Source organism: Monodon monoceros, unplaced genomic scaffold, assembly GCF_005190385.1.
Source record: "Monodon monoceros isolate NGI ecotype Baffin Bay Population unplaced genomic scaffold, NGI_Narwhal_1 Super_Scaffold_1, whole genome shotgun sequence".
NCBI classification, from domain to species: Eukaryota; Metazoa; Chordata; class Mammalia; order Artiodactyla; family Monodontidae; genus Monodon; species Monodon monoceros.
The window spans coordinates 48,729,129-48,740,041 of record NW_021703765.1 but is presented as its reverse complement, the minus strand read 5'-3'; the positions used below and the strand labels follow the sequence as shown (position 1 = coordinate 48,740,041).

The 10,913-nt window shown below is 33.8% G+C and overlaps 1 protein-coding gene across 2 annotated transcripts in view; it reads left to right on the top strand.

Annotated features, from left to right (window-relative positions):
• The first annotated feature begins 556 nt into the window (after positions 1-556).
• RBBP8 (RB binding protein 8, endonuclease) overlaps positions 557-10,913 on the top strand; it is a 95,565-nt gene continuing 85,208 nt past the window's right edge. For both annotated transcript variants that reach the window (XM_029227259.1, XM_029227276.1), the window contains exon 1: positions 557-689. The gene's annotated coding sequence lies outside the window, so the exon portion shown is untranslated. The remainder of the gene's footprint in view (positions 690-10,913) is intronic.

The following is a 10,913-nucleotide window of genomic DNA, read 5'->3' as shown; positions in this document are numbered from 1 at the left end:
CCTCAAGGCTGAGCTAGACCAAGTGGACTAGTGGAAAGGTCAGGCATTATGGATTCTTCTTCATTGTAATCTCTTTCTAGAGGCTTTAGTCTGCAGAGCCATGGAGTACATTTAAAAAAGGATTACCTACCTCTGAGAATGACACTCTCAAGTTATCTACAATGAGAGGTGTATAACAATGGACACTTGCTGTACCTGACACAGATCTACCCCTCCCACTAGAACGCTGAATTATTTTGCTGGAGGCTACAACATTCTGAGCAGTTTGTTGGGAGTTGACGGGAGGTGGGGATAACTCACCTGGTACAAGCTTAGCAGAGCTGAGCCGCTGCAGCTTGTTGGGCTAGCCTTTGATGCAGACTGGTTGGACGGGTTCTGGATCTAAAGAAGAACCGGTCTGACTGGCCTGTTGTGCCAACATATTCTGGTGTGATTCCATGTTCCACAGACGGTAGAAACCTGCCCAGCCAGTTAAATGAAAGGCATATTAGGTTATCCACTGCACGCCTTATATAGCTTAGATGCAGCAGAACTCTTCCACATAGCAGTAGTGTCTAGCAAACTCTAGCGTGGTCCACAGAGGTGTCTCCCACTGATTTACTGTGTAAGTTCATAGCTTCAGGGAAAGTCAGCAGTGAAACACCTTCTGCTTTTGGCCAAGAGCAGAAGTTTTCTAAACAAATGGAAGGGTAAGTTAATATATTTTTTATCTTTCTCTATTTTCTATGCACTTTTAGAAGTTTAAGTTCAGAAATGATGTTTAAGAAGATATCTATTTTTAACATGGTAATACCCTCATTATATCTTTTATATAAAGCTGGTTAGATATTGTTTTATAATACTTGCATATATGTTCATTGATTTGTTTGGATAAAGGTTATTTGGTATATAATCACTTTTGCTATACTTTTTGTAAGTTGGGCATGGCTATGGTCATTAAGAAAGCTGGGTTGAATAATTTTGCTAAATATATTTCACCTATTAATGTAATGTTGCATCTTAAGCTATCTACTTCTTTCATAATGTACTATTATGTTTTACAGGCTGTTGCTATATGGTAACATTTTATATGGCAAATCTAATTGTGGATAAAATAATTGCCTTTTTAAGGCATTAAAAAAAATAGTGCTGGCCTGCTTGGTGATCCTCAGCACATTAAAAGAACAATTCACAGCAAGAAGTGAGGAGTGTGAAAAACAAAGATTGTGGAATCTGGTAACTGATTAACTATTGGAGCTCAAAAGCACTTGCTGAGCTGAACAGAAAGGAATGAAGACAGGTTTTGTCATGCCTATTAGGTCTGAAAACCTTTTTAGGTTAAAGAATATTTGGATCTTCCTTTAATTTATATTATATTTTAAAATAATTCTTTTACCTCTCTTTTTCATTGATCCAATTAATTTATTTTAGTAATTTGTGTCACTTAAAATGAAAGTTATAAATCCCTTTAGATTTATTTTGGCATACCCTTAGTTATTAATATTAGGAACTGAATGTACACACCTTCTGGGCATTCAATCTAACATAACAGCTGACACATGAACTTTACCTGGGAATTAAAAATTGCTTTTTAAAACAGATTTATACTAAATACTTTCCCTTCAAGGACTATCTGTAGGCCATCATATGACTTGCCTTGAACTGAGCAAGACTGATGCAACCTTTTCATTGGCCCTTTAGAGTCTTCACTTTGTCATTACGTTCAGACTCAAAGGCTATAAGAGTTTCTTCAGGATGTTAATAAAGAATTTTTAAAAAGTGAGAATAAATGTTCAGATGAGATTTCAGTTTTTGCAGGGAAACCTTTTGGATGCTTGCCTACTCCAAGGCAATTTTGCATAAAACTTCTGATATTCAGCTGAATTTCTAAAAAGCTATGTAATGTTGAATCTCCAAAAGGAATGTGCTGATTCAGCAAACCAAAAATTAATTTTATTCAGCATAAACTGTATTTGGACAATTTTTGGAGAATATGGACCAAAATTTTTAGTTAGTTGAATTTTTCTCTTTTCAGTTAGTTTTCAGGCTAAATATAAATATATGTCAATTGAGTATAGTTTTAGTGGTTCTGGTAACTATATTATATATAGTAACTTAAAATTTTTAAATCTTACTATGTTTAAAATACAGGGCTTACTCTTCAAAGATTAACTTAATTTGGGATTCCAACTTATTTATTAAGTGGTTTTTATGTTTATGGTTTTGAGGAAAGCTATTTAGGAACTAGATATATAGTTCATATAAAATTTGTGGGTAAAATTTGAAGTCTAACTCTACATTTTGGGGGAGGAGTCAACAGTTTTCACTTAATGGATTTTTAGTTTCAAATATATGAAAGTCCTATTAAATACAACTTTTATGTATTTTCCATATATTGATTCCTTTAAAATATTGATACATTGTGATGTTTTGATGAAAATTAAGGATATATGGATTTACCTATCAAATTAGGAGTCTGCGTTTGTACATGTGTGTGTGTATGTATTTTATATAGCCCTGCATTATCTGAGGGCCCAGGTCAAAAATTGTTCTAGTCATTTAAAAATCTTTTTATTCTCTAAGTCTAAGTCATTCCTTTGTCTTTATTCCTGGCAACAGTTTCACACAATGACTCTTTTTGTCAACCATGCTAGCTTTCTTTACAACTATAACCTCTTTCCTTTCTGAATATATTCATGTGTTTCCTACCAAAAGCACTTAGAATCATGAAATTTTTGAGCTAGAAGGACTCTTTAAGAATAACTAATGAATTCAACTTCTCACTTTTTAGTTGAATGAAAAGCCCCAAAACGTAGCTAAATCACTATTATACAATCTAAGGGTAGAGGTGGTACCAGAACATCCCAGCTTCCTGATAGCAGCCCAGACGAATATTTGTTTCACTGCTCTACATTGATTCTTCTACTACGTGAAATCTGTTCTGTGAGTTCTGTGAGTTTAAAAAGGTAAAATTGTGTTGTATAAGTTATTTTAAGGAATATTTACTGAACCAAGAAATTATTTGCTTTTATATTTTAATCTATATAATTATTGCCCCCAAACTTTTTTGGTATAGTGGCCGAACTTATGGGGCTGCCATTGGCAATGAAGATGACGACCACTTCAAAACCTAACCTCTTAGTGCCATCACAAAATTGTGAATCAAAATCATAAGAGTACCTCACATTCCTTCATATTTGCCCAGATTATTTGTGGATCCGGCTGTCATTTTCTGACTTATTATTGCTTTAAACTGTCTCAACTGTTTATTTTCTTAGCATGTATGTATTCTTGTATTGTTTTAATCACTCTTATATGGATATAGTTTAGGATTTGCCTAAGAAGGTTGTACTTCTAAAATTTGGTTAGAATTGAGAGGAAAATTTCAATAAGGTTATGAAGCCCAGAATTGAAGGACTCAAAACCCATCTTAGAGGGGACAAAACCAGTTATTTAAAGCGTGAGATCTTAATAGAGTGCTTTGAGCACAAGTGCTCAAAAATGCTTTAAATGTTTTTAACTTGAGAAATTCCAAGGAAATAGGACCATAGAAAGCTTGAGAACCAAAGGCTCAGAATTTTCAATCCTGATTCTTAGAGCTAAAAATTAATTCTACTAAGCCCCTTCTCTTTTTACAGGTAAAATCTTACCAGAGGGATGTTTCTAAATTTGGTAAATTTAGTTCAGTTCAAGTGGACTCTGGAAAATAATTACTTCCATTTGTTTCTTGTCTTTACAATCAAGAGAAAAGGTAGTATATTGAAAAACATATGGGTTTTTGAGCCAAACTGAGATGGGTTTGAATACTGACTCTGCTACAAGCTAGTTTACCCTTGGGAATTATTTAACACTGAGTTCTCTTTTCTCCAACTGTAAATTAAGGAAACAAATACCATTCTCTAAGAGTTGTTGGCAAGATCAAATGAGATATTCTGTGTAAACACCTAGCAGAGTTTCTAGAACATAGTAGGTGTAGCACGTCAATATTCTTCCCCCCTCTTTAATAGAATATATAAATTTCAACAAATAGCTTGAGTAAGAGAAGTCAAAGCTTAACTTAGAATATACATTTTCTATTGGTCAGAGATAAAATTAAATCAGCAACCTTGGAAAGCATTAAGATTTAATATTGGAAAACATTTTAATCTTATTAAATTAAAAAAATTAGAAACCCATAAAATTGAATCAAATTAAAGAATCCCTTCAAAGATGCCTTTGTTAAACGTATTCTGAGAGCAATATACCAAGGTGATTAAAAGGCTTAATTTAAAAAAATTCAAATTTCAATCATCTATACCAAAGGAAGGAATTGTGACATAGTCCAAATTACACCTTGCTTGTGCCTAGTATCTGAGTTTTTCAAAGGCATTTTACATCTATTTATATCTATTGTATTATTTCACATATCAGATTAGTTGGCCAAGGATTTCTATATGCTCTAAGGATTGTGCTTTCTACTACCGATTGAATTATTTCTTCAGGGCTCTAGAGTATGTTTTTTCCTCCAAAAGATTCTCTTAGGAATTAATTCACTGTAGGTCAATATGAAATTATATTACATTCCCTTGATAGTAAATAATGATAGGAAGAGTGAATCCAAAATTGGATGTAAGAAGATAGAATAGGATTTAACATGTTCTAAAGATATTAAATTAGCCTCAGACTGATAAATTGATTAGGAGATGGAGCCAATAAGCAAAGTTCACACGTGAGATATTCATGAAATGCATGTCATCAGCCAGAAGGGAGCTCAGAAGAGCTTTTTAAGAGCTTATCTAACGAAAGCTGGGTCAATTGACACATCTTCCAATGTGTGAAGAAAGAACAGGAAAGAGGCTATGACTTCATATTAGAACCAACAAACAGATCCACTTCTAACACAAGCTGATCTTATTGAGCTCTTGCAGTCAACTTTAATTTCCTGAAAGATGTTTAACTGTTGTACAAATAAGCGTTATGTGAATAGTATAATTTGAATTTGTATCCATGGTAAATGCATTGTTTTTCTCTTAAACTGAAAAGCGTGTATGTAGATGGTATACCTAAAGACAAAAGTACCACTTCACCAATTTAGCCCACTAATTATACATTCTTATTAAAACTATTAGATACATAAGCAATTTAACCTTATGTGGCTATTCATTAAATTAGTATTTAATTTGCATTTAATTTTCATACATACAGAGTGGATATTACTATAAATAATTGAAAAGCAGGCATATATTTTTAAAATGTTTCTATATAAATAGCTAATTTGGATAACACAGGACTAATGACCAAACTTGCTATGCATCAAAAACTGACTGGGAAATAAATGGTATAGCTCATCGTGTTAAAGACATATAGTCTTAAAAGTAATCAGAAAACTATTAACTTAGAAATTATGTATTACTGACAAAGTGAAAATATAACTTACATGGCAAATTTTTTTTCAAAGTTCTATTGTAAGTCTACTCCCTTGAAGGTTCTGTGCCTATCCCTTCTACAATAATTTAGATTAGGAGTGAGAAACACTTCCTTCCAATATGAAAATATTTTAAATCTAATGAATTTCTGAATGAATCTTGAAACATTAAGAAATACATATCGATAACTTTCTGTAGCTTGCAGTACAATATTTATGGGCACAGAGCAATATTATAGAATTCTGCGATGAGGTCTTCTAGAAAAAATTTACATTTAACATACACAGATTTTCCTCAACTTACGATGGGGTATGTCTCGATAAACCCACTGTAAATTGAAAATATCATAAGTCAAAAATGCATTTAATACACCTAACCTACTGCACACCATCACTTAGCCAAGTTTACCTTAAATATGCTCAGAACACTTACATTAGCCTACAGGTGTGCAAAGTCATCTAACACAAAGCCTACTTTATAATAGTGTTGAATATCTTAAGTAATTTATTGAATACTGTACTGAAAGTGGCTGTCTGGGTACAGAATGGTTTACGTGTACCAGCTGTTTACCCTCGTGACTGCATGGCTGAATGGGAGCTGCAGCTTCCTGCAGCTGCCCAGTATCACAAGAGAGCATCATGCTGCATACTGCTAGCCCCTGAAAAGATCAAAATTCAGAATTCGAATTATGGTTTCTACTGAATGCGTATGGCTTTCACACCATCATAAAGTTGAAAGATCGCTAAGATCAAACCATCTTAAGTTGAGGACCATCCATACAGGTCTACATTTGGAGGTCTCCTAACTGAAAGTAGATGAAATTCAGTCTGAGATGAAAGGAACATTTCCATTTCTGAAGATATTAATATTGTGATCAATTTTCAATCATATAATAAGTACTGAATGATAAATACCATATACATAGCAGTTTCGTGAGCTGTTACCTTCTGCTCTATTCACTGTCCAAGTGCTTGTTTGACAAAACTTAAAACAAATATATGTTGCTCAGGAACAAGTATACTGCTTTTTAACTATAATATAGAACTAACCACTGGAACCTGACTATAGGGCCAGGAACCAGGAACCTGGAACCTGGCTACACTGGAACCTGGCTATAGTCCATTCAGGAAGAAAAGCTGTTCAGTCCATTCCAGCACAATAAAACCAGTCTCTTTTCCCACAGTTTTACTTTTTAAGATGAATGGCATGTTACTCTAGTTCCACCAGTAAGTGTAAACTAAACACATCTAGTGTAAATTAAATTCTCAGCAGTTCCTCTGATACCATAACAAATCACTTGTTAATGCTAACGTTAAAGCCGAAAGTCAGGTGAGGTGTCAGGTTTTACTTGACAGGAATCTGGTTTGCACTGCAATGACTGATGTAAGCAGGGCCCAAGAGGAGTCCAGTACATTATTATTATTGAACAAATATCGTAAAACCACTTTTTCCTTGGTTTAACAATATACTTTTAACTAATACACTGTACAACTACGATAGATTTTTTGAGAAATGAGTACAGCAATTTCAAATGGAAATAAGGAACTTTAGCCAATTTTTGTCTGACGTATTTGATCCATTCCCACAAAACCTGAGATGCACAGAAACTTGATCTTCTGTGAGAAAGGTATTTTCTAATAAACTACATTTCATTTCCTGAATTTGGCTGCCAATTTTTGAAGAGCCAAACAGCCACAAAATGAACAATTAGTACATACTCTGTAAATACTTTTATATCCAGCATTGATTCAAAGACTTTATTGTTTAAGTCTACGCTGGTAAAACTGTAATAAAAATAGATTGACTATGTTGGACCCTCAAATAACACTTCTCACTATAGTAAAACACAGAATTTTGAAAGCTACAAGTTTGTCTTGGACTATGTCCAATAGGGTCTGGTTACAAGAACTAATTCATTATAATCTATACTGTGATCCTGGAGCATGGCTCTGAAGAATACGTTAGATGAAGGTTCTAGTCAAGTGGATTAAAAATAGAAAACTGAATAGCCAGTTATGTGCTCTAATTAAGTAAATACCATATTTGCATAAAGATAGAAACTTAGCTTAGAAAAATGAGGAAGAAACAGGTACAAATAAAAAAGAAATCTGATTAAAATCATATCCTTTTTTCACTTAACTTGAACTATGTTAGAACAGAATAATTATCTGAGTTTTAAAAAAACTCTTTCTTAGAAGGTGGTTAAATTAGCTAATGAACTAAAAAAGGGAAACTGGACTGAAGAGGGCATAGATATAAGAAAAAGTGGGGACACACACTACTGAACACAGCCCAATAATAGCAGATACTATTTTCAAAAGGATTTATCAAATATACTCAGGTCTTCACCAAATTAGCTCAGATCATAATCAGCTTGATACCAATGCTCCCTTTCTTGGACTTGAAGCTGAATAGATCATAAATCTCTGTCAAATAAATGATTCCTTACAACCACCAATTTCTGAAATAAATGAATAAATTAGTTTCTCCTTTCTATACAATTCTGCAGTTCAGCTAGATAATGGTTAAAATCCCTTGTAATATAATGGAAATAACAACAATATAACTACCTGACTATTTAACTACCAGACTTATTTAAACTTAATTATTTGAATCAAATAAGATGTGGGGCTTCCCTGGTGGCGCAGTGGTTGAGAGTCCACCTGCCGATGCAGGGGACACGGGTTCATGCCCCGGTCCAGGAGGATCCCACATGCCGCGGAGCGCCTGAGCCCGTGAGCCATGGCCGCTGAGCCTGCGCGTCCGGAGCCTGTGCTCCGCAACGGGAGAGACCACGGCGGTGTGAGGCCCGCGTACCGCAAAAAACAAAAAAAAAAAAGCACTTAACAAATTATCATTTAATCCCTTCTATAATTATAAATCTCTCACAATTTGCATAGCAATTCAACAATTTCACTATAATTATATAATGTTAGCAATTGGAAAGATCTCTCTGATTAGCTGTAGCTCTTAAATTTATCTATTATTAACAACTGCTTCTTACACTATTTGAATACATATATATAATCATTCAATCCTTAACAATCTTGTGAAATACCCAAGGCTTATATTATTACCTTCATATCACTGATAAAACAACTGAGGCACAGAGAAGTTAAATTACTTGCTTAATAGGATTATAATTACAAATTATAATTCATTCAAAAAATCAGGTGGAACTGCTACTGATTTCCCACTATCAACCTATACAAATACATTACTATATACTTGCACTTTCCAGAGCTCACAATGATTCCCCACAGCAGAACCTTTGCACATGCCTTCTGCCTGGAAAGCCTGCTACCACTCTGTTCCCAACTGGCAAGCTTTAAGAAATTTCACATATAATACCTCATTTTTACAACCACCCTTTTGGACATACTAAGTATGAGTATTCTCATTTTCCAGTTGAGGAAGTAAGACTTGTCTAGGAAACATGCAGATAACCAGAGATAGGGCCAGAGGATAAACCCTGGTCGTCTCTTACTCAGGACTTGCACAGTACCATAGGCTGGGAATATGGCCATACACCATCATTGACTGTAAAATAAGGCCACAATTTTTGGAGCACTTCCTGCTCTGGTCCCTTCTGAGATTACAACATAATCCAAGGCTCTTCAATCTATTTAGTTTTAAACTTACTACATGAAAGAATCTAGCTGGGAATCTAGTATAAACACTTTCACTAATTCCATTAGAAGTCAATTTATATTCATCTCTCAAATGTCCACATCTATCGTAAACCAAGTAAAAGGCCATATGTGCCATAATTACTAAGAAATAAAATTATTGCAAAAAAGTCTAAAAAAACTGAGATTAACCCATAGAATAGTGCTTCACTCCAATCCTGACCAAGAGAGCCCAGTTTATTTTCCTCTTCTCAATAAGACAAATTAAGTTGCTATCAAATTTAAAAGTCCTTATAGTAACCTCATATAATGTAAAGCTTTCTGAAGTAAACAGAAAAATGTACTGGGACTGCAAATTAGCCTTTAGGTAATAATTTTTAATAATTTTTCAGAAACGTTATTTGGTTATTTTCTCAAAAGCATTTTCTAAATTAAAAACAGAAAAGCACAGAATAAGCTTCATAGAGATTCTATTATTTAAAAATAGCATGGTGTACTGAAAAGATCATAGACACAGGACTCATGTCCAGAGGACTGGGTTTAAAGTCTTGGGTCAACTTATCTACTAGTTTGTACATATAGTGCTAGTCACACCACCTAATTTATCAACCTTTCTGAAGAGATGAAAACTGTACCTGTTCTACCTGTATGATACAGTTTTTAGGTTCAAAAGAGAAGATAAGTAGGAACAGTACTTTGTATTTTTATCATCACAAATTTTTCTTGAACCTATTTTCTATCAGTATTAAACAAACCACTTCCCAACTAATGGGAATTTCAGAGTACTAGCAATAAATCAAAAAGTGCAATTCTTTTATGGCTTACATTATCTGTATCATAATATTCTTTAAAACGAGTTTAGATAGATCTGTACATAGTTGAGAAGAAAATACTCCTGACAAGAGAAGGTCATTTGAATCTTCCCTTTTTTATTAGTTTATATTTCAAATTCCCTAAAGCTTCTGACCGTTTGACTTATCACCCAAACCAGGACATTTTTTAGAGTAAATGGGAGCCCTGTTAATAGTTAAGCCAGAAGAACAGACATTAACCAGAACTGTTGCTGGTAAGCCAGGGCATATGGTCATTTTATATAAGTGTACTAGATTTGGGAAGAGGAATTCTATCTATCCTAAATAGTCTGCAAAAACAAATTGTCCCAAAGGGTGAGAAGTGAATTAAAATATAATTTAATTTCACTATTCAGTTCTAATACTTCCGATTATAACTTAAGTAAAATAGAAAAGTATTGGCTAAAACTGAAGGCCTCCTCTAAGAACTGAATTTTAAACGTAAAACATTTTTGGATCAGTAATTATCAAAGCTTCCTTAACCTTAGACTGACATATGGATTAGGAAAAGCAAAATGTCATTATTTTTTAAATAGTCTGTTTTTCTCAAACATGGTTAGAATAAGAAAAAAACGGGGGGAAAAAGTCAGCCAGTGTGTTTGAAGACACAGCTGCAATTTGTGAGGCATGAGTACATTAAAGATCACAACTACATGCCAGCAGTGAATAAATTCATTAATTCATAGGTGGAAAAATTACCATTTAAGACGTGCATCATTATTTTTTTAAGTGGACAAAGCAATGAATATTAAATGTGTTTGCTCCTGTGAACCCATCAAGGAATGCTTTAATTAATAGACTCCAAGTGTCAGTGACTTGTTCCTACAGTTAACTCTTCATAATATTTTCCATTTACATTACTGTAAATATTGTTCCCACAGTTTCCATCATGGCAGCATTATATATATGTACACAGGACAATTTGTATAGAACTACATTTACTGGATAAAAAGATAAAGATTGGTTTTTCAAGATTCCCAAAATACAATCCACTTTTCTACTCTACAGTCTGAGTGATCACTCTTAAATTCTTTTATCATCTCTGCAGC